Source organism: Anas platyrhynchos, chromosome 24 (genome assembly GCF_047663525.1).
Source record: "Anas platyrhynchos isolate ZD024472 breed Pekin duck chromosome 24, IASCAAS_PekinDuck_T2T, whole genome shotgun sequence".
In the NCBI taxonomy this organism is placed as follows: domain Eukaryota; kingdom Metazoa; phylum Chordata; class Aves; order Anseriformes; family Anatidae; genus Anas; species Anas platyrhynchos.
This window is the reverse complement of record NC_092610.1, coordinates 9,137,948-9,157,110: the sequence shown is the minus strand read 5'-3', so window position 1 is coordinate 9,157,110 and position 19,163 is coordinate 9,137,948.

Genomic DNA, 19,163 nt, shown 5'->3' with positions numbered 1-19,163 from the left:
AGGCTAGATTGTAAAAACAGGGAAAATAAAACAAAACAAAAACATCAACTGCAAACATATTCTGACGGATCATGCTGCGTGTTGATAGCCATTCCAGTATCTCTGAGCTTCCAAGATTATTTAAAAGTACAGGCTGTGTTTAGACCTTGTTGGATTTCTAAGCACCCATTAAATAACAACATAAGATCCATCCAGAAAGTCCAAACACTCCACTGGCAGCATCCTGGGATGTGACATGCATGCTTAAGAGCTTGCACCAGGGGGGTTTGGACCTCGTGCTGCTGACAAGTGAGTAGTGAAGAGAAGGGTAAGAGCACTGTCCCACGGTGGCAGGTTTTCCCTTGGCCTCAACTTGGGTGTTACACTAAAAGCTTTATAAAATAATGGCGACAGGATTCCCCATTTGTTCTCCTTCTATGCCTATTTCTCTGCTTCAGGCTGGGATGATTTCACCCAGCTGAATATGAATTGATTCATTAGGAACTGTTACCAGGGCATCAAAGAAAGTCTCACTAATAAATTCAGGGTTTGTGCTTTTAATGGAGTACTTACGAAGAAGCGTCTGCAGACAATACCGAAGTTCCCTCAGGACCAGCACTCACCTCTCCCTAAGTGTCTGCAGATCAGTGCTTGGGCCAGCATCATCTGCCCGCATCGCAGCATACATCCCCAGCCAGCGTCCGACGAAGGACCCGTGCCTCCTGTTAGGAAAGTTCATCACAATCAGTGCAGGCTTTCAACTGGGTGCAGCACCACAGAGGACATTTCAGACTGCTAGAAAACAGATAGGGCTGCTGAAGCCTCCATGAACTGTCCTACAGATAAAAGGCACACAGCAAGACTTTGGTTCCATGCTGTTGGTCTAATTCTAATCTCTGCATTGCACAAATAAACAAAATTCATTTATTCCTTGTGGAGCTGACTTACTCTTTTCATTCTTCAAGCAGCATTCACAAACCATTTACTGCATGCTATACAACATGATCACCTGTTTACATACAGACATAAATAAACACTGATTTTAATAATCTTCATGTTTGCATAAACAGTTAAAATGATGCTCAAAATGCGCTGATACTCTAGAAATATTTTCCCAGCCTACGATGCCATCACTTATCTTGCTATTTAATTTAGAACAATGCAGCAAATCTGCAGTATACTCACCACTAGGCGAAAACTTTCTTCTATACGTAAACCACACGTAAACCACAGTAAACCACACGTGAACACACCTTGGCTTATTGTCTGACTTTGGCTTATGGTGCGTCTGTTGCTGTGTCCAGCACAGTGCAGCCCCTAAATTGCTACCAAAACTTTGCCACAAACCTCAATCCCCCTGTTAAAAGAGACCCTCTTGTTTGTTGCCCTTCTTTCGACACTCTCTAACAGGTTTATGTCTTTTTCTTATACTGTGGAGCCCAAAACTGCACTCAGTACTCAGTACATGGAATACCAACAGAGACTGCCTGGCATTTTCTCTTCTCTGCAGAAGCTCTGTTGCTAACACTGTCCAGAAATCACCACTGTCACAGACAGTAGTAGCATTCCCTCCTCCCACAGTTTGTTCTTCCCCCCAAGACTTAGACACCACCCAGAAAAAGAAGAATAATAATACTAATAAAATAAAATAAAATAAAATAAAATAAAATAAAATAAAATAAAATAAAATAGTCAAAAGCCATCAGGAAGGCAGTGGTGCAGACTGTGGAGAGCCTGGGTTCAAATCCTTCTTCTGTGAGGCTCTGAACCTATATCCCACCACAATCTCTCTGCTAATGTATGGCAGGGAAAGGAGGAAGAAAGAACATATCTCCTGCACTTTCCATTTATTGTTGACTGACAATTCTGTAGAGTTATAAAGCCTCAATCAGTGAGATACAGGGTTCTTCTCACACTGTCTCACTGTGCCCTAAGCGGAACAGCTCTCATTTAATAGATGCTTCACCACAAAATCATGAGTCATCTGCAGTTTTGAACTTTTCTGGGATCAAGTCCCTTCAGATGGTTGAGGAATCTGCTCCAGCACCTATGTAAACTGGTGCTCTACTAAGCTAGTGAGTGAACAAGAGAGAAATCCTCTGCTAGATGACTTGACAAATTGGGTCTGAAAATAGTGTTGAGGCAGAATAGTCCACGATTTTTGCCTTGGGTGCACAGAGGGATTGGGTGTTGTAGACTTCTTTTATTCTTCATTAAGATAAACATTTTCAAAAATGTGCTTGTTCAACCTTGCTCCCACTGTGTGCATGGGAGGGAGATAACTGAAGGTGGGGAGCGTTGCTTGGATCCTGCAAGTGGCTGAGGTCCAGTGGGGTTGGAGGCTTTCTTCCTCCTTTTGGAAATGCAAAGCAACCCTGCACCTCCCCTGCACTTGCAGAAGGATCGTGACAGCCCAAAGCACAGCGGCTTTGTAATTGCTGCATACACTTCGATCGGATTTACGTGGCAAGGGTTTGGTAGCAGGGGCCTGCAGGGATGGCGTCTGTGAGAACAATCCAGACAACAGCCAGCTCCAGATAGCTCCAAAAGGGCCCCGGCGCTTGCCAGAGCTGAGCCAATAAGCGATGTTGTTTGCACCTCTGGGAGAGCAGATGTAAGCAGGGGGAAATACTGCTGCACAACAGAAGCTGGAAGAGCAAGGAGTGAGAAGCAGCCCTGCAGCCCCCAAGGTGAGTGCAGCAGGAGGCAGGAGGTGCTCCAGGCTCACAGCAGCAGTTCCCCTGCGGGCTGTGCAGGGAGAGGCCCCTGGTGGAGCAGGCTGTCCCCCTGCACCCATGGGTCCCCCATGGAGCAGATCTCCACGCTGCTGCCCCCCTGTGGGTGGAGGAGCCCCCGGTGGAGCAGGTGGCTGTGGCCTGGAGGAGGCTGCGGCCTGTGGAGAGCCCCCGCAGCAGGAGCAGGCCCCGGGCCGCAGCTGCAGCCATGGAGAGGAGCCCCCGCAGGAGCAGGGGGGCTGGGGGGAGCTGCCGCCCAGCCGTGGGGGACCCGTGCTGGAGCAGTTTGCTCCTGGGGGATGGATGGATGGATGGAGCCCGTGGGACAGAGCCGTGTGGGAGCAGTGCTTGAGGAGCTGCTGCCTGTGGGCAGCCCGTGTGGGATCAGCTGGGGAAGGGCGGCATCCCATGGGAGGGACCCCACGGGGAGCAGGGGCAGGGAGGGACCCTGAGGGTCACTCTGCTGAGTCTGCTTTGCCCGTCACGATACTTGTTGAGCCATCGCCCTGTCCTTATCTCAGCCCTGGAGCCCTTTGCATCGTATTTTCTCCCCCTTTCCCTTTGAGGAGGGGGAGTGAGAGAGCGGCCGTGGTGGAACTCGGCTGCCCACCCGCTTTGAACCACCGCAGTTGCAAAGTCCTGGGAAAGATTTCTTTCAAGAAATTAAACAAGGTGTTTAACAAAGAAATGCAGAGTTTCCTTTTGAAGGCTTCCTGGAGAATTGGGCTTCTTTCCTATTCCCAGCTCAGAGGAAGGGAATTGTTGATTTCACCTTCTTTTTTCTGACATGGAAATCAAAGGTGAACTGCTCTACAAGGACGGGCAACGTCTCAGAATCAAGCTCTTTTGCTCTGTAGTCCTTTCTCAAGGAAAAGATTGATCACCCACCTTCCACAGATGTAGGGGAGCAGAGAATAATTTGGGAACTACTCTAATTCAAGTCAGTTTGGGCATAGTGGTACTTCCCTAGCTGTTTCTGAGACAGACGCATTAGCAACAGAGAGTGTTGTGCCGTCACTGGGAGGCGCCTGCGGTGATGACTTCAGAAACAGAACTGAATTGTGTCACCACAGCACTTTGCCAACAGCTGCCTCTGTGCACGTTTAGCTGGGAGGCACAGAGAAGGGTGCTGGATGCGATGAAACCACGTGAGGATTTGTGGATCTCCCCTTGAGGTGCACAGAGAGGGACCATGCCCTTCTGTAAGTGTTTTGATGCTTGGCTGCGGAAAAAAATGTGGTTTTGTTGTGAATGCTTCATTGTAGTATTCTGTAGTTTGTGTCAAGTCCTTACAGAAGCCTCAAGGTTGGTACTTTGCTCAATGATGGAGCTGCACAGAGTGAGAACAGACCCAATGTACGGGTGAGGGCCTCTGCACGTTCTCTTCTTCCTACAGACGATCAACAAATAAGGGGAGACAGAGAAGAGTGTGCTGTGGTCCTCCCATAGACCGCAAGTACTAAAGCATAAACAAGAGGCTTAAGAGTCCCCCTGTCATGTTAAAATTCAGGCAGCAATGGACTTCCTCACACGGGCTGGCCTGTCGACTAGTGTCTCAGGCTGTGGCGTATGAAGATGCACTCCATCTGCTTTCAGGGTAGCAATGGCAGTGGGCAAGCTGCCTGACCTTAACATTTGTCATTTCATTTCTCACCTGAGTTTTGGATCAAAATAAAAGGATAAAAGGATTTCCTTTCCATTAATTACATGTTCTTACCTTTGTAACAGATTTGGTTATTGACTTAGAAGGCAAATATCTGGCCAGACTGCAAGACTTGTGCTCGCAGCGTGGGACAGCTCTCGTAAAGGTGATTCAGGGCAGTTTCTGGAAAACAAGACATCAGATCTCCCAAACAGCTTTCTTTGTGCTAATGTAGGAAGGGTGAGTAAGTGTAAAGGTAAGAGCCCAGATACCGTAAGAAGCAGAAAGTGTGAAGGAAACTTCCTTCTGGCTGATACAGCTCCATATCTAGTTGTCAAGTATGAAGAGAGCAGTGCTAAGTTTCTTGGGGAGAGGAAAACAAAGAGGCTGGGAGAGTGTACAAAGAAAAAAATGGGATTCCCTATTTCAGGAAATCCTAGGAACTGGAAATAGAGATTGGAAGAGTGCTTTAAGCCAAGACAGACATGTTTTAAAACTAAAACCTAGGAGTTGAATGAACCAAGAAATGAATCCCTTTTGATTATGCAGTTGTGTCCAGTGTTATCTTGGGAAATATGGTTTCCACATAAAACGTATCTGGGGCTTGAAGTTCTCCTAAGGCCCTTCTCTGTGTATTCCCTACTGTTTGGTAAGCGCTGAGGTCACACTGCAGACAGCAGCACATCCCCTCCCCACTACTTAGCTGTCTGTTCTCACAACACGTCTAGGAACAGAATGGCTTGGACACAACTGCGCCTAGGACCGAGTTCATTCAAGCTGCTGGACGAGGTAAAAGCTCTGGACAAGCGAAGGGGAGGGAGGGATGGGTGGACATACAATATGATCACTTTAATCTCATTTCTCTAAGAATCCTGGCTAAGAAAACAAAACAAAACAGAATCAAAAAGAACAGAAGAGAACAGAACAGAACAAATGAAGCAAGCAGCTAGCTTGCTGGAGACATTGTCTGGGAAGCAGTGAAAACACTTGCAAACAAAAACACGTCAAAGGACTAACTCTTTGAGCTTAATTCTAATCCAACAGCATAACCTCAAAGTCCTGTTTCTGTTCGTAACAGGCTGGTCCAGTAACATGTCCCATTGGATGACTTTGCAGCATAGATGTCAGGAATGCAGCTTGGGATCCCCTCCTTCTACTCAGAGTTCACTTTGAAGGGATGAGCAAGTAATTCTTCCTGGGTTGACGGAAATCTAAAGTCTGTTTTCTAACACTCTTGCAGACGCTTCTCTGTCCATCGGCCTGTCCTGCCAACTCTGGTGTGAGTGTGAAGTTGTGGCAAGAGGGATTTCCCATTCCTATTTGACCTGATGGACACCAGCTTTCCTCGGAAATGGCTGATGTTGCTGAGGAGGCAGCAGTATCAAAGCCCTTGCTGATGAAGGTACAACCAGCTGGGGAGGCTTTGGCATTTCTGCACAACGCTGCTCCCTGACTGTCACTCCAGACTCAGATTCGGAAAGAAGCAAAGCAAGCTAGAGGAAAACTGGATGTCCTGGTAATTTTCTTTTTCTTTTATTTCTTCATTCTTCACTTGTAAGAAAATCTAAATCTTAACCCTTTGTTTGAAAACACGGCTTTATGGAAATGCTTATGGGTGTGCTCCTTCACCTTGTGTGGAACCTGCTTCACCTCGCTTCAGCTATAGGACACCTATGCTCCAATTTATGCTTCCCATGATAAAGCGGTGTTCTTTCGGTGTTCTTTTCTGTGATGCTTGCAGGCGAGGTTGAAAAGAGTTGTCAGTAGGATTCTTCGTTTCCTTTGCAGTATCCAAAGCTCCGTATTACCGTGGATCTTCTCCTCTGATCTGGAAAGCTTCACAGGCCAAAAGAGAATTGAGATGAAGAAGGAAATAGAGAATGCTGACCAATATTGCCAAGTACCACCCGTAAGTTTTGTGAAAGAATCCGGTGCATTTCTGTAGTGGTAGAAAGTTCATAAAATCATCGTCGTGCACTTGAAGGCAAGCAATGCTGTAAAAATGAAGAATGCAAGGCCCTGCTTAAGGACAATCTTCAGGCTGCTTCTAGATCAACAGCTTATTTGCTTCTTCCACAACCTCATCTCCGCTTGCTTAGAAGTTGTGAAGGTCGGAAGCACACTCCGTCTTTTTCATCCCCTCTGTGTATCTTTTCCCTGACAGCAACTTCTGTCTTGGCTCTTCACATCCAGCCAGAGCAGTTGCTTTGCCTCCGCAACCTGCAGGCTGACCTCTCGTGTGTACCTGTGCTGGACTGAGGGTAATGCTTGTAACGCACACAGATGCTGCATTCACTGTGACTTTTAGAAAAGAGAGCAAGAAGCTAACCTGCACAGCAGACTCTTAGGTTTCTGTATCTCTCTCTTTCTCTCTCTCTCTCTCTCTCTCTCTATCTGCATATATATTTCAGTACTTATTTACTTCTTTAAAGATACCTTAAATAGAATAGATACTTTAAGAAAGCTTACTTGTTCTTCCCCTTTCCTTGTTTTTAACGTTTGCTTTTCTAACCAATCCTTAATGTTACAACATTGGATTGATGCAGTACTCAGTCCTTAGAAGTTCTCAAAGCACATCAGTGATTTCTCTATTTCTCAACCTTTCCATCTTCATTGAGATCTCTCATCTGAATTTAGGTAGGAGGTGAAGAAGAACACTGCAAGCAGCTGAAGCCGTATCAGACACATGCTTCTGCTAGGAAGTCATTCCGAGTGATTCCACGGTGTACTTTAGACAGGTTTGCTCTGGTCCTCTGGACTCAGCATCCCCAAGGGATATTTCAAAGCTCTCGGAAGGACCCGTCATTATCTCTGACACTGCAGCCTCCAGTAGGAAGGGGTAGATATTCCTTGCCCTTGTGCGAAGGAACTACTCAGTTAGCTGTTTCTAACCCAAATCTCGTTGTTGTCTTCTATTGACAGACACCACCCGGCTAGCCAAGCTAAACCACTGAAAATGGAAGGAGTGGGACATCTTGCAAAGCCTGCTGCTGCTTCTAAGCAGAAGTGCGCTGTAGGTGGGGACACAGCAAGAGGAAACGTCCAGGCCATGGTGGAACTGCAAGGCACCTGTCTGAGCCACACAAGGAAGTCAGCGATTCCCAGTTGGAGACTGTTGCTCGACCAGTGACACAGCAGCTGGAGCGCTTCTGGTTGCTGCTGATGGGTTCCCGTGAATCAGCCAGGGACAGGAGCTATGAGAACGACTGAAGCGATTTGAAGTTACCCGAAAGAAAGAAGAGAGGAGAGAAGAAGACAAGAGGGGAGGGAAGGGGAGGGAATAAAAGGAAGGGAGGGGAGGAGAGGGGAGGGCATGGGGAGGGTAGGATAGGATAGGATAGGATAGGATAGGATAGGATAGGATAGGATAGGATAGGATAGGATAGGATAGGATAGGATAGGATAGGGTGGGGTAGGGTAGGGTAGGGTAGGGTAGGGTAGGGTAGGGTAGGGTAGGGTAGGGTAGGGTAGGGTAGGGTAGGGTAGGGTAGGGAAGGGTAGGGTAGGGTAGGGTAGCATAGCGTAGTGTAGCATAGCGTAGTGTAGCGTGTTAGAGGGGAGGGGAGCATAGGAGAGTATAGGGTAGTGTAGGGGATCGGAGTTTAGGGGAGTGTAGGGTAGGATACGGGAGGGGAGTGTAGGAGAGTGTAGGGGAGGGGGGCATAGGGTAATGTAGGGTAGTGTAGCGAACGGGAGTTTAGGGTAGGATAGGGGAGGGGAGTGTAGGAGTGTGTAGGGTAGTATAGGGGAGGGGAGTGTAGCAGAGTATAGGGACAGGGAGAATAGGGGAGGGGGTGTAGGGGAGGGGAGGAGACGGGAGGGGAGGGGAGGGGAGGGGATGGGGGGGAGTGGAGGGGAGGCAAAAGTGGGGAGAGGAGGCAAAAGAGGGTAGGATAGGGGAGGGGAGGGGAGGGGAGGGGAGGGGAGGGGAGGGGAGGGGAGGGGAGGGGAGGGGAGGGGAAGGGAGGGGAGGGGAGGGGAGTGCTACCATAAATAAAATTGCCAAATACATGACACCTCCGTGTTGACTAGGGCTGAACTACTGAAAAAGAAAAGAAAATCTATAAATAAGAGTGAGAGATGGTGAATACCTAACCATCTCTTAAAAGCAGGATTTTAAGAGAATAAGTAATTGATAAATGGAGTTAAGATCGGAGGGAAAAAAGTCCACTGTTGCAATCAATAGAGTTAAGAAGTTTTTCAAGTACATTAGGAACAAAAATTAGAGTAATGACACAGATCTGATACGGGATGGGTATTGCTTCAGTGAGAAATGATGGAAAAAAACACAACACAACACATGTGTATGTGTTGTTGGGTATTTGTAAAAAAACAAACAAACAAAAAAAAAACAAACAGGTTAATGAAAACTGCATGCTCAATTAGATGATGTTTTTGTTGTCATTGGTAGGGAATTGTGTGCTTTACAACACAATATGTGTTATATATATATATTATATATGTTTTTTATATGTTTTATATATGTTTTAATAAAATAAGGAAATGATATTTTTTTTCTACGTTTGTGGTTTCCAAACTGTAGTTAATAAACATTAAACAAGATGCAATAGGATCTCGTTAACTCTTTTGTTTGAAAAAACAGGGGCCCTGATCGAGAGGTGCAAGTGAGAGGAGACAATATTCAGTATTTCTCTATGTTGTCATTTATTGGTGAAGATGAAAGTCTGCAGTTCATGTTCATTACACTAGCATGACAACATGACCACAAGGGGGACTGTCTGGTAGTGAAAAGGAACTTCAGCATGGATTAAAAATCTTTGCCTTTCTTTATTCTGAACTGTTTTTCTTATGGCTGCTAGAGAGAGATTCTCTGCCTTAGAAATAAAACTGCCCAGGCTGTTCTGATAAACCTGTAGGGTTAAGGCACTTCTACCAAAACAGATTTCAAAAGGCAAGAAGTCAAAAAGCAACAATTCAGTAATCTGTGTACGCTTCTATATTAAGTTTTAAGATCACCTGGTTTATATTTAGTTCACACAAATTAACCAAACATAGCAGCATACAACCTAAGAAAAGCTTAAGAAATTTATTAGATGCACAGATAAAGTGCTGTAACAGAGAAACTTGTGTAAATCTATTCTAAAATAAATAAGGTACAGTTAAACCACCTTTGACTCGTTTTAACTCGGAAAGAAATAACCTAAGTTTTAATCATTTGAATTTTAAGGTCAAGGTGAAATATACCATAACTATAACAGTGATTGTGATCTGTATCAACTATTTGAGGCTCCTGTTCCTCTTGAGGTCTCCCAGAAACAGGAAGGCTATTGCAAAATGTGTCCATTAGACATAGTTCCTTTTACAGAAACATTTTTGTAATAAAGTCTGGTTGCTCAAATACATGTTAAAATATTTAACAAGGAAACAATTTTCTCCTGATCCAGTCAATCTTTTAAACAAGACAATGTATTTTTCCTATGACGCAGCCCACAGGAGGGAACAGAAGTAAACATCCTCCTGAACTGAAGACTGTTTTGCTTGAAGAACTAAACTATTGCATTATTATATGAGAGCAAGAAATATCCATTTGGGTTATCCCTTTCTCCAAACATGGTGCCCAGTGATACATGTATTTTTGCCTTAATCTCAAAGGCCCGTTTGTCTCCAGGTAAGGTACGTTAAAAAGAGATTCCCTTTAAGCATCTTATCACAAGATCTCTTACTGCCTTTCCATCCGGGGAAGCTTGTGTGTTAAACTGCCCTTGGAGTTTTGGATGCTACTAGATTTCTGTGCTCTGTTATCCATAATTTCAGGCACTTCGGGGCTAACATGGCTGTTTAAGTCAATGCAATAATATTACCAATATATTCAACACTCAGAAGAGTCACCACAGTTTCCTTCACACACTCAGGATTTCAAATTCTTCTTCCAATTCAAATAGCTTGTCAGTAGATTCAATGAGTTCTGTAAAAAAAGATAAAGAAAAAAATGCTTCTAAAGACATGCCTGATTTTGTTCACTTAAAAAAAAAAACTTTGAAAGACGCATTCCAGAAAAGTACTTTGTAAGAGTGAAAAAAAAAATCTGTGCTAGCAATTGTATGGCTTGTTTGGATACATGCCTGCTATATATTGCTTGACACTCACAAAGGATAGTTATTCTACCTGTGATTATTCTTTTATTTGCTAACGAGGAACATAACATTGCACAATTAGGCTTTTAATCGGTGCCTTACCTGCTCCTGTGGTTGTCTCTTCTGGTTTTGTTGGAGGTATGAAAGGAGGCCAGTGTGGCGGGTGCTTCTGGACCAGCTCAAACATCCGTAGACTCTGCTGCTTTAGAATCTCCTGAGGACAGAATGCTTTCATTTTAAAAGCTGGCTCGGGAGACGCTTCAAACACAAAACGTGTCTGCTTAATTGAAAGTGTTTTTTAATTACGCATGTCCATCAGGAAAAAAAAGTCTTTATACAGACATACTGTGAAATCCAAGCACCATGGTCTCTGTAATACATCCCTAGTTAAAACACATCTGGAAGACAGATCTCTTGAACTGTACTACAAATTATCAGTCTTATCATCTTTTGATATCAGCTTTGATATCTGCAAACCTGTAATTTTGTTTACATGTAGCAAGCACACTAGGAATGTACAATATTTTCTGCTTTTTAAAAGGAAGTTGCTTGCATAGAACTCTCCTCAAGTTTTCTGTTGATCAATAGCACAAAAGACAGATCTATCAGCTCCTCCAAAGGGGAAAAAAAAAAAAAAAACGCATCAGATTTTGAAGGACAGGTTTTGGTCAGGAAAAAAGGTGTTCCTGAAGCCAAACGCTATTCCTCTTCAAAGAGAAGTTACCTTCTGTCCTGTATTTCAGTTATTTACAAACTGTTTTCCTTAGATGATTTTTTTTTTTTTTTTAAATAAATGCCTTTAGAGGTTGATGGTACTTTACATTCAGACGTCTGGTGCTTAGCTTAACAGCTGCATGCAGAAACATCCTCAAGTCTGTTTCCTGTGGCAGCCAGCACCTTCTGTTCTCCCTAGATCAGCAGGAGCTAGAGGCCTGCAGCACTTACAGAATCAGATCTTTAAGATAGCAGGGACTAACAGTCATAATTAGAACACGCAATCTATTATGTCAAACAATAAAAAAGGATCAGGAAGCAAATCATTGATACATCACTACAATATGGCAGTTAAACCTTAGTCATTTAGTGAGAATTAGAAGTTAAAAGCAAGTGTCACCCAGTAACACCTTCAAGTGTGGATGTTTACACCCATTTTCCAACTGGCAGGGTTTGTGGCTGGTAAAGTGCTGAACAATTTCCAATTAGCAATTCAGTAGTATTGCCTTACCCTGATGCTTTAATGCATTCTTCTCCATGGCTCATACAATTTGTATACAAAGGAAAATGCAAAGGAAAATTTTACAAAAAACAGACAATAAAAACCAGACTTTATAAAGAACAAATCGAGATGCTAAGTTCCCACTCTTACCTTTTGTACAAGACTACACCGGTTATCAAAATCACATTCTTCTTTGCAAAAGAAGCCCTTAGGGGAAAAAACAAACACACAGAGTTTTACCTTTGCAGATGGTAGGTATGTGGTACCAGCAGGTAAGGCGGTTTGACCTCTGATACAGTAATGCCCTGTACGATCAGTAGATATAAGACTCCAAATATGTGGCAGCTCTAGGGAGAGAACCCACGGGGAGAACAAGGCCCTGCAAACCCCTAACGAAATAGTCAAGCAAAAAATAGCAGCAGCTCCTGTGTGCTCCTCCATGGAGCGCCACCCAGTTCCTACAGTCCAGGTATCAGCAGAAGCTGAAAACTTGTAGATGATGGACCACCTAAGGAACATTTCCATTCTGGTATCTATACTGAAAATATTTGCTCTTCATTATGATTTTGTCTGTCTCGTTGCATCATGTCACATTTTGCACAGTTACGTAGTTAAGTATTAAAACAAAACAAAACAAAAAAACTTTCTAAAAAGCAGCAGTATTAAAAAACAGGTATGTGAATGAATGACAGATACCGGTATCTTTACAGATTGTTTAAAGCTTTAGAAACACATCCCACTGGTGACAACTGCCAATCACCCAATCACAGGATACTGGCATGGGATCAGATCCAATTTTTTCAAATACCACAGTACCCCCATGACATTTTGGGTGAATTACAAATAATACATTTGTATTTGTAATTTGGGGTGAAATACAATAATTCCACTTAAACATTTTCAACTTATGATATAAAGTAAGTTTAAGTAACTTGTCTAGAGGTGACCAAACATAAAGTAGTGATAGAATAAAACACGTAAACCTGTTTCAGTTCCTTGCTCTGACCATTATAATGCCTCTTGAAAGAAGTAAAAGCTGCTCAGTAAAGAAAACAAAGCGAGCTCCTACAGTACAGACAGCTCCCCACTTGCCCTAAGATTCTCCATGTAGTTATGTACAAACTACTATGTGTTGATCACAGAAGACAGCTTTGTGATCTTGGTTCTGTTCAAGGAGATGCATTGCTGCCCTTACCAATGTAGAGAGACATTACTTTGAGATAAAGTACATGCATTCAAGATTTCCTGACACTTACTAAAGCTACTGAAGGGTCCAAATTCATGATCTTCATTCTATGTGGGGCTTCCTGGCAGTGGAAACTCTCATCGTCAACCGTGCCATTTTCTTCTGAATCTACAAAGCTTTGAGTGGTGTGAGGGTCCAGATAGATCAGCTCATTGCCTGGATGGGTAAAAGCCGTATGTTAAAAATAAGCAAGTGACATTAATAAGCACTTGGTCCAGAACTGTAAAATAGAAATTAGATTGCCATCACAGTCAGTATAATCTAGACTTTCCAGCTAGGGATTCTTTAAGAGAATCGGAAGGTTTAGACACAGCGTTTCCCACAGGGTATTTAGTATAACTTCCTATTGTCACCTATTACTGTAATTTTTTGGTTGGTTATGTTCTATCTTTGTCACATACTTTTATTTTTCCATGTGAGATCCAGTGCTTTTTTTTTTTTTAAATCTCAAGTGTTGTAAACACTAACATTTGACAGATTAAAAGGTACAGGATGTTCACAGATGCAATCTGTAATCCCATTAGGCATTCATTCAGAAATTGGAACAAAAAAGCCTAACTAAAACAGGTTAGGTTTTACAAAAGGACAAAATAGGGTTGCAAAATTTTGGCCCAAAGTGGGGTGAAATCTGAAGGAATGCATTTTAAATTAATTAGAGCAATACTTAATAACAGAAGGTATGCAAAAGGTGAAAAAGATACTGCTATCAGAAACAGTTTTGAAATACAAGAAAATAAAAGTGACATTTGACCAATACACTTGTCAAATGCTATCAGCTATTCTCAGTATGTTGCTCTTGTTGATGTCATCACTTATTTTTACACCTAGCTTTGCTGTTAACTTTCTGCTCCTGTTAAGGATCATCTCATACTGTTTCTAAACACTTTTAGATATGCTTCTTCATTTATTTTATTCTATTCTCATCTTTCTTTACTTCTAGAGGTTCACGCTTAGACCCCTTACTATTTCCCCTTCAAAAAATGTTCTCTTTTGATCATCTGCACATTTGGAATAAGTTTCTTTTTTCCTTACCTAAAAATCCTATGAAATAATAGGCATTATTTGGTTTCCCTCCTAATGCTCCCAAAGACTGTGGCATCTTAAAGCATTCCTAGGAGTTCAAAAGGAATAAAGGAAATTGTCATTCATTTCTTTACTGACATCACAGATACCCAAACTTATTTGACAGTAACGAGCAATGAATTGAAAGAAAACCTTACTTTAAATGCATCAATATATACGGGATTTATGTGATTTATCCCTAGTCGTAGAGGTATAATAAGCAAGAGGGCTTTCCAGCCTGTGCAGAGTCCTCCTGCCTTCTTGCTTCGGCCAAGAGCACTTCTGTGCAAATGTGCACTGCTGTGGGACGCGCTACTGCTCTGAGGAGGGCACCAGCACATTTTTTCTGCGGGAATAAAACTAGAAATCAGTCAACGCACAGAGGAACACAAAGCAGATCTTCCTCTCAGTAGTGAATTAAGCTAGTTTGCCAGGGATCTTTATAGGGCACCCAAGACAAAACGAGCCGGGCATGGCAATTACAGCTATTTAGTAGAAGTAATTCTAGCAGACAGTATGTGCTGGCACGTCCAAGTGAGACGTTAGATCAATGATTGGGGGATGACAATTTAAGACTGCAGTGACATGTCCTATTAATGTTATTAATAGTGTCAAGCTTTGCCTATAAAATGCCAGAGAAATGAAATGGCAGCAATGATGACAGTAGAAATTCTTCAAGGAGCTCTTCACATCCAGTGATGTGAGCACGAAGTTGGCATCAGGGATCAAAAAAACACAACTGAGTTTGTATGTCCTTCTTCCCTCTTCTTACCCTTGCAAGACAAACCCATGGCCCCCCAAGTATTTGTTCATGTTTAGATACATGCTGGCAAATGGAGTCAAATCAGAAACTGTTACCAGAAAACTGATGAGGTGTCACTTCCTGATGTCTTCAATGACCACCGTATTGCCCATAGATACATAAACTGCTAATGAATTCCATTCATCAAATAAAGCAAGCTTCCTAGAAAACATTAAGGTACTAATTAATATAAACTAGTTGGATCAAAAGGGTAGCTTTACACTCAGAACCATTTATTTATTTTTTTTTTCTTAAGAAAAAACATCCTTTCTGCATTTTTTAAAGTCTCCATGTAAGAAAAAGAAAACTTTAAACATTAAATGTTTAATATCTTTAGAAAAATAGGTACTGAGTGGTACCAGGAAAAACATATGCGCTGCACCATGTGCAAACTGTTTTGTCTTACTGCTAAGTGCAGTGACAGTAACAGTTCAACTACATCAAGTTTATTACTTTTTATTGCACTCGACAGTCTCTGCACTGGGTTCTTGCCCAATTGTGTCTTTTCTCATCTGGAAAAGAAAAAAATTCCTATGCCGGTTTTGCAGATTACTTTTTGCTTAAGAAATTCCACTGAATTCAGTGGAATTACTTCTGCCTGAGCCTGCGTGCACAGCAGAAATGGGGCGTTAAAAGCTAAATCAGCTAAGGGTTTGGGGCACCAAAACTTCAGTGGGAGACAGCAGCACACAGTTTTATGTCCACTTCTGCAAAATCCAAACCTTTGCGGAAGGGAGCTACACTCTTAAGCTGCACTGGCAGAATTAGCTGTTTCAAATAAGCCAGAAAGAAATGGGGGTGAGCGTTTCACCATGAAAAACTTGGCCATGAAAGATCTGGAGTCCAGGGCATGCTTCAGCTCCCCTCCCTCTTCAGATCATGTGCCTGTTCCAGGGTGTCAAAGACTTGCTGCTGAGCTCGCAGGACCTGTAGCCTAGCCCCTGCCTGAGGTAAGACACCTCCACGTACCCCTGGAGAACTGAGCAGCCTCAGTTCCTTTCAGTGTGGCTCCCAGACTATGAGGAGCTGCCCATCTTTATCCAGTAGCCTTGCTGGCAGAACTGCTGCTCAGAAAGGGAGGAATTGCAGCTCAGTTCCCTCCTCAGCCGAGATGGCTTCTCTCTGATGTTTCACACCACCACTCCGACCTACACGGTGGCACTCTCGACCTGCCAGAGCTGTGCCACTGTGCAGAAAGGAATATACATCTGTGGTGTGACTGGTGAGGGCATGCAGACGGCGTAGCAGGAGACTTTCCTGCAGTTTCTTCTCCTCAGGCTCTTCCTTTATTAAAATTTAGAGGTCACCCATTCCCAACTCAGTACCTGCACACCGAGCTGTGGCATGACATTCCATGCTGCACTTGTAAATAGATGGCAAGTACATTCCTGACTGTGGGACAGGGGGAGATGCAGCCTTCAAAACTCTGCCTGGGCCTTCTCTTGGCTGCCCCAGGGGAGTACGTTCTGAATGAGACTGGTATGATCTCACTTACTTTAGTACTTGAGCAACTGTATTTGGTCCAAACCATTCTCCAATTGACTTCCCCTCTCCAACACCCACCTGTGCTGTTTTCATAGTGAAAAAAAGACACACGTACACAAAATCAAAGAAAAATGAGACCATAAAGAATGTGGGAACAATATACAGTAAATACTGTGACTGTCAAACATTCTAGAGTAACTGCAATCTGTATTTAGCAATAACAATTATTTTCTCAATCTATGCTCTTTTCAAAACTTAGGGAGTGCCAGTTTCTTTAATAAACAAAAGGCTTCTAAACTACAATGAGAATTACAAGTTAACAAATGTTAGTGCCCTTTATTACAAATTACAGCAATAAGCTACAAGACTGTCTATTCTAACATTACTGACTCTGGTACCCAAGGCTTACAGAGTTTATCAAGAGCTACATTCTAGTACATGGCTTTATTTAGGTCTCAGGGAATGTTTCTGTACTACTAGTCTTTGCGCCCATCTGCATACCTTTTTATTTTTGTATAAGCATACACCTTGTCTTCACATCCACTTTTTAAAATTATGAATTAACATACTGCAAATTAGTGATTCAACACAGTAGAAATTTCAGTGGAAAAAACCTGAAAGTTTATGTTTGTTCTTACCCATCTGGTGGATTGAATAACAGCAAGCCTTCCTGTCGAGAAAGCATCGTAGGATTCTGTGATATTCTTCTGGTTGTTTTTTGTGTTTTTCCCATTGCCAATCTGAAAGGAAAAATTGATATAGAATAAAAAATGGTGACGTTTTCATTACACTGATCAAATGTCTAGACAGCAGAAAGCTTTATAATGAGATGTTAAAAGACATTTCAATTCATCTCGAATATTTACATTTTGTGTAGAGCTCCTAGAATTCCAAGCTTGTTATTTATCATCAAGCTGCCCTTTATCATCATAGGCTAGATTGTAAAAACAGGGAAAATAAAACAAAACAAAAACATCAACTGCAAACATATTCTGACGGATCATGCTGCGTGTTGATAGCCATTCCAGTATCTCTGAGCTTCCAAGATTATTTAAAAGTACAGGCTGTGTTTAGACCTTGTTGGATTTCTAAGCACCCATTAAATAACAACATAAGATCCATCCAGAAAGTCCAAACACTCCACTGGCAGCATCCTGGGATGTGACATGCATGCTTAAGAGCTTGCACCAGGGGGGTTTGGACCTCGTGCTGCTGACAAGTGAGTAGTGAAGAGAAGGGTAAGAGCACTGTCCCACGGTGGCAGGTTTTCCCTTGGCCTCAACTTGGGTGTTACACTAAAAGCTTTATAAAATAATGGCGACAGGATTCCCCATTTGTTCTCCTTCTATGCCTATTTCTCTGCTTCAGGCTGGGATGATTTCACCCAGCTGAATATGAATTGATTCATTAGGAACTGTTACCAGGGCATCAAAGAAAGTCTCACTAATAAATTCAGGGTTTGTGCTTTTAATGGAGTACTTACGAAGAAGCGTCTGCAGACAATACCGAAGTTCCCTCAGGACCAGCACTCACCTCTCCCTAAGTGTCTGCAGATCAGTGCTTGGGCCAGCATCATCTGCCCGCATCGCAGCATACATCCCCAGCCAGCGTCCGACGAAGGACCCGTGCCTCCTGTTAGGAAAGTTCATCACAATCAGTGCAGGCTTTCAACTGGGTGCAGCACCACAGAGGACATTTCAGACTGCTAGAAAACAGATAGGGCTGCTGAAGCCTCCATGAACTGTCCTACAGATAAAAGGCACACAGCAAGACTTTGGTTCCATGCTGTTGGTCTAATTCTAATCTCTGCATTGCACAAATAAACAAAATTCATTTATTCCTTGTGGAGCTGACTTACTCTTTTCATTCTTCAAGCAGCATTCACAAACCATTTACTGCATGCTATACAACATGATCACCTGTTTACATACAGACATAAATAAACACTGATTTTAATAATCTTCATGTTTGCATAAACAGTTAAAATGATGCTCAAAATGCGCTGATACTCTAGAAATATTTTCCCAGCCTACGATGCCATCACTTATCTTGCTATTTAATTTAGAACAATGCAGCAAATCTGCAGTATACTCACCACCAGGCAAAAACTTTCTTCTATACGTAAACCACGTTAAACCACAGTAAACCACACGTAAACACACCTTGGCTTATTGTCTGACTTTGGCTTATGGTGCGTCTGTTGCTGTGTCCAGCACAGTGCAGCCCCTAAATTGCTACCAAAACCTTGCCACAAACCTCAATCCCCCTGTTAAAAGAGACCCTCTTGTTTGTTGCCCTTCTTTCGACACTCTCTAACAGGTTTATGTCTTTTTCTTATACTGTGGAGCCCAAAACTGCACTCAGTACTCAGTACATGGAATACCAACAGAGACTGCCTGGCATTTTCTCTTCTCTGCAGAAGCTCTGTTGCTAACACTGTCCAGAAATCACCACTGTCACAGACAGTAGTAGCATTCCCTCCTCCCACAGTTTGTTCTTCCCCCCAAGACTTAGACACCACCCAGAAAAAGAAGAATAATAATACTAATAAAATAAAATAAAATAAAATAAAATAAAATAAAATAAAATAAAATAAAATAAAATAAAATAAAATAAAATAAAATAAAATAAAATAAAATAGTCAAAAGCCATCAGGAAGGCAGTGGTGCAGACTGTGGAGAGCCTGGGTTCAAATCCTTCTTCTGTGAGGCTCTGAACCTATATCCCACCACAATCTCTCTGCTAATGTATGGCAGGGAAAGGAGGAAGAAAGAACATATCTCCTGCACTTTCCATTTATTGTTGACTGACAATTCTGTAGAGTTATAAAGCCTCAATCAGTGAGATACAGGGTTCTTCTCACACTGTCTCACTGTGCCCTAAGCGGAACAGCTCTCATTT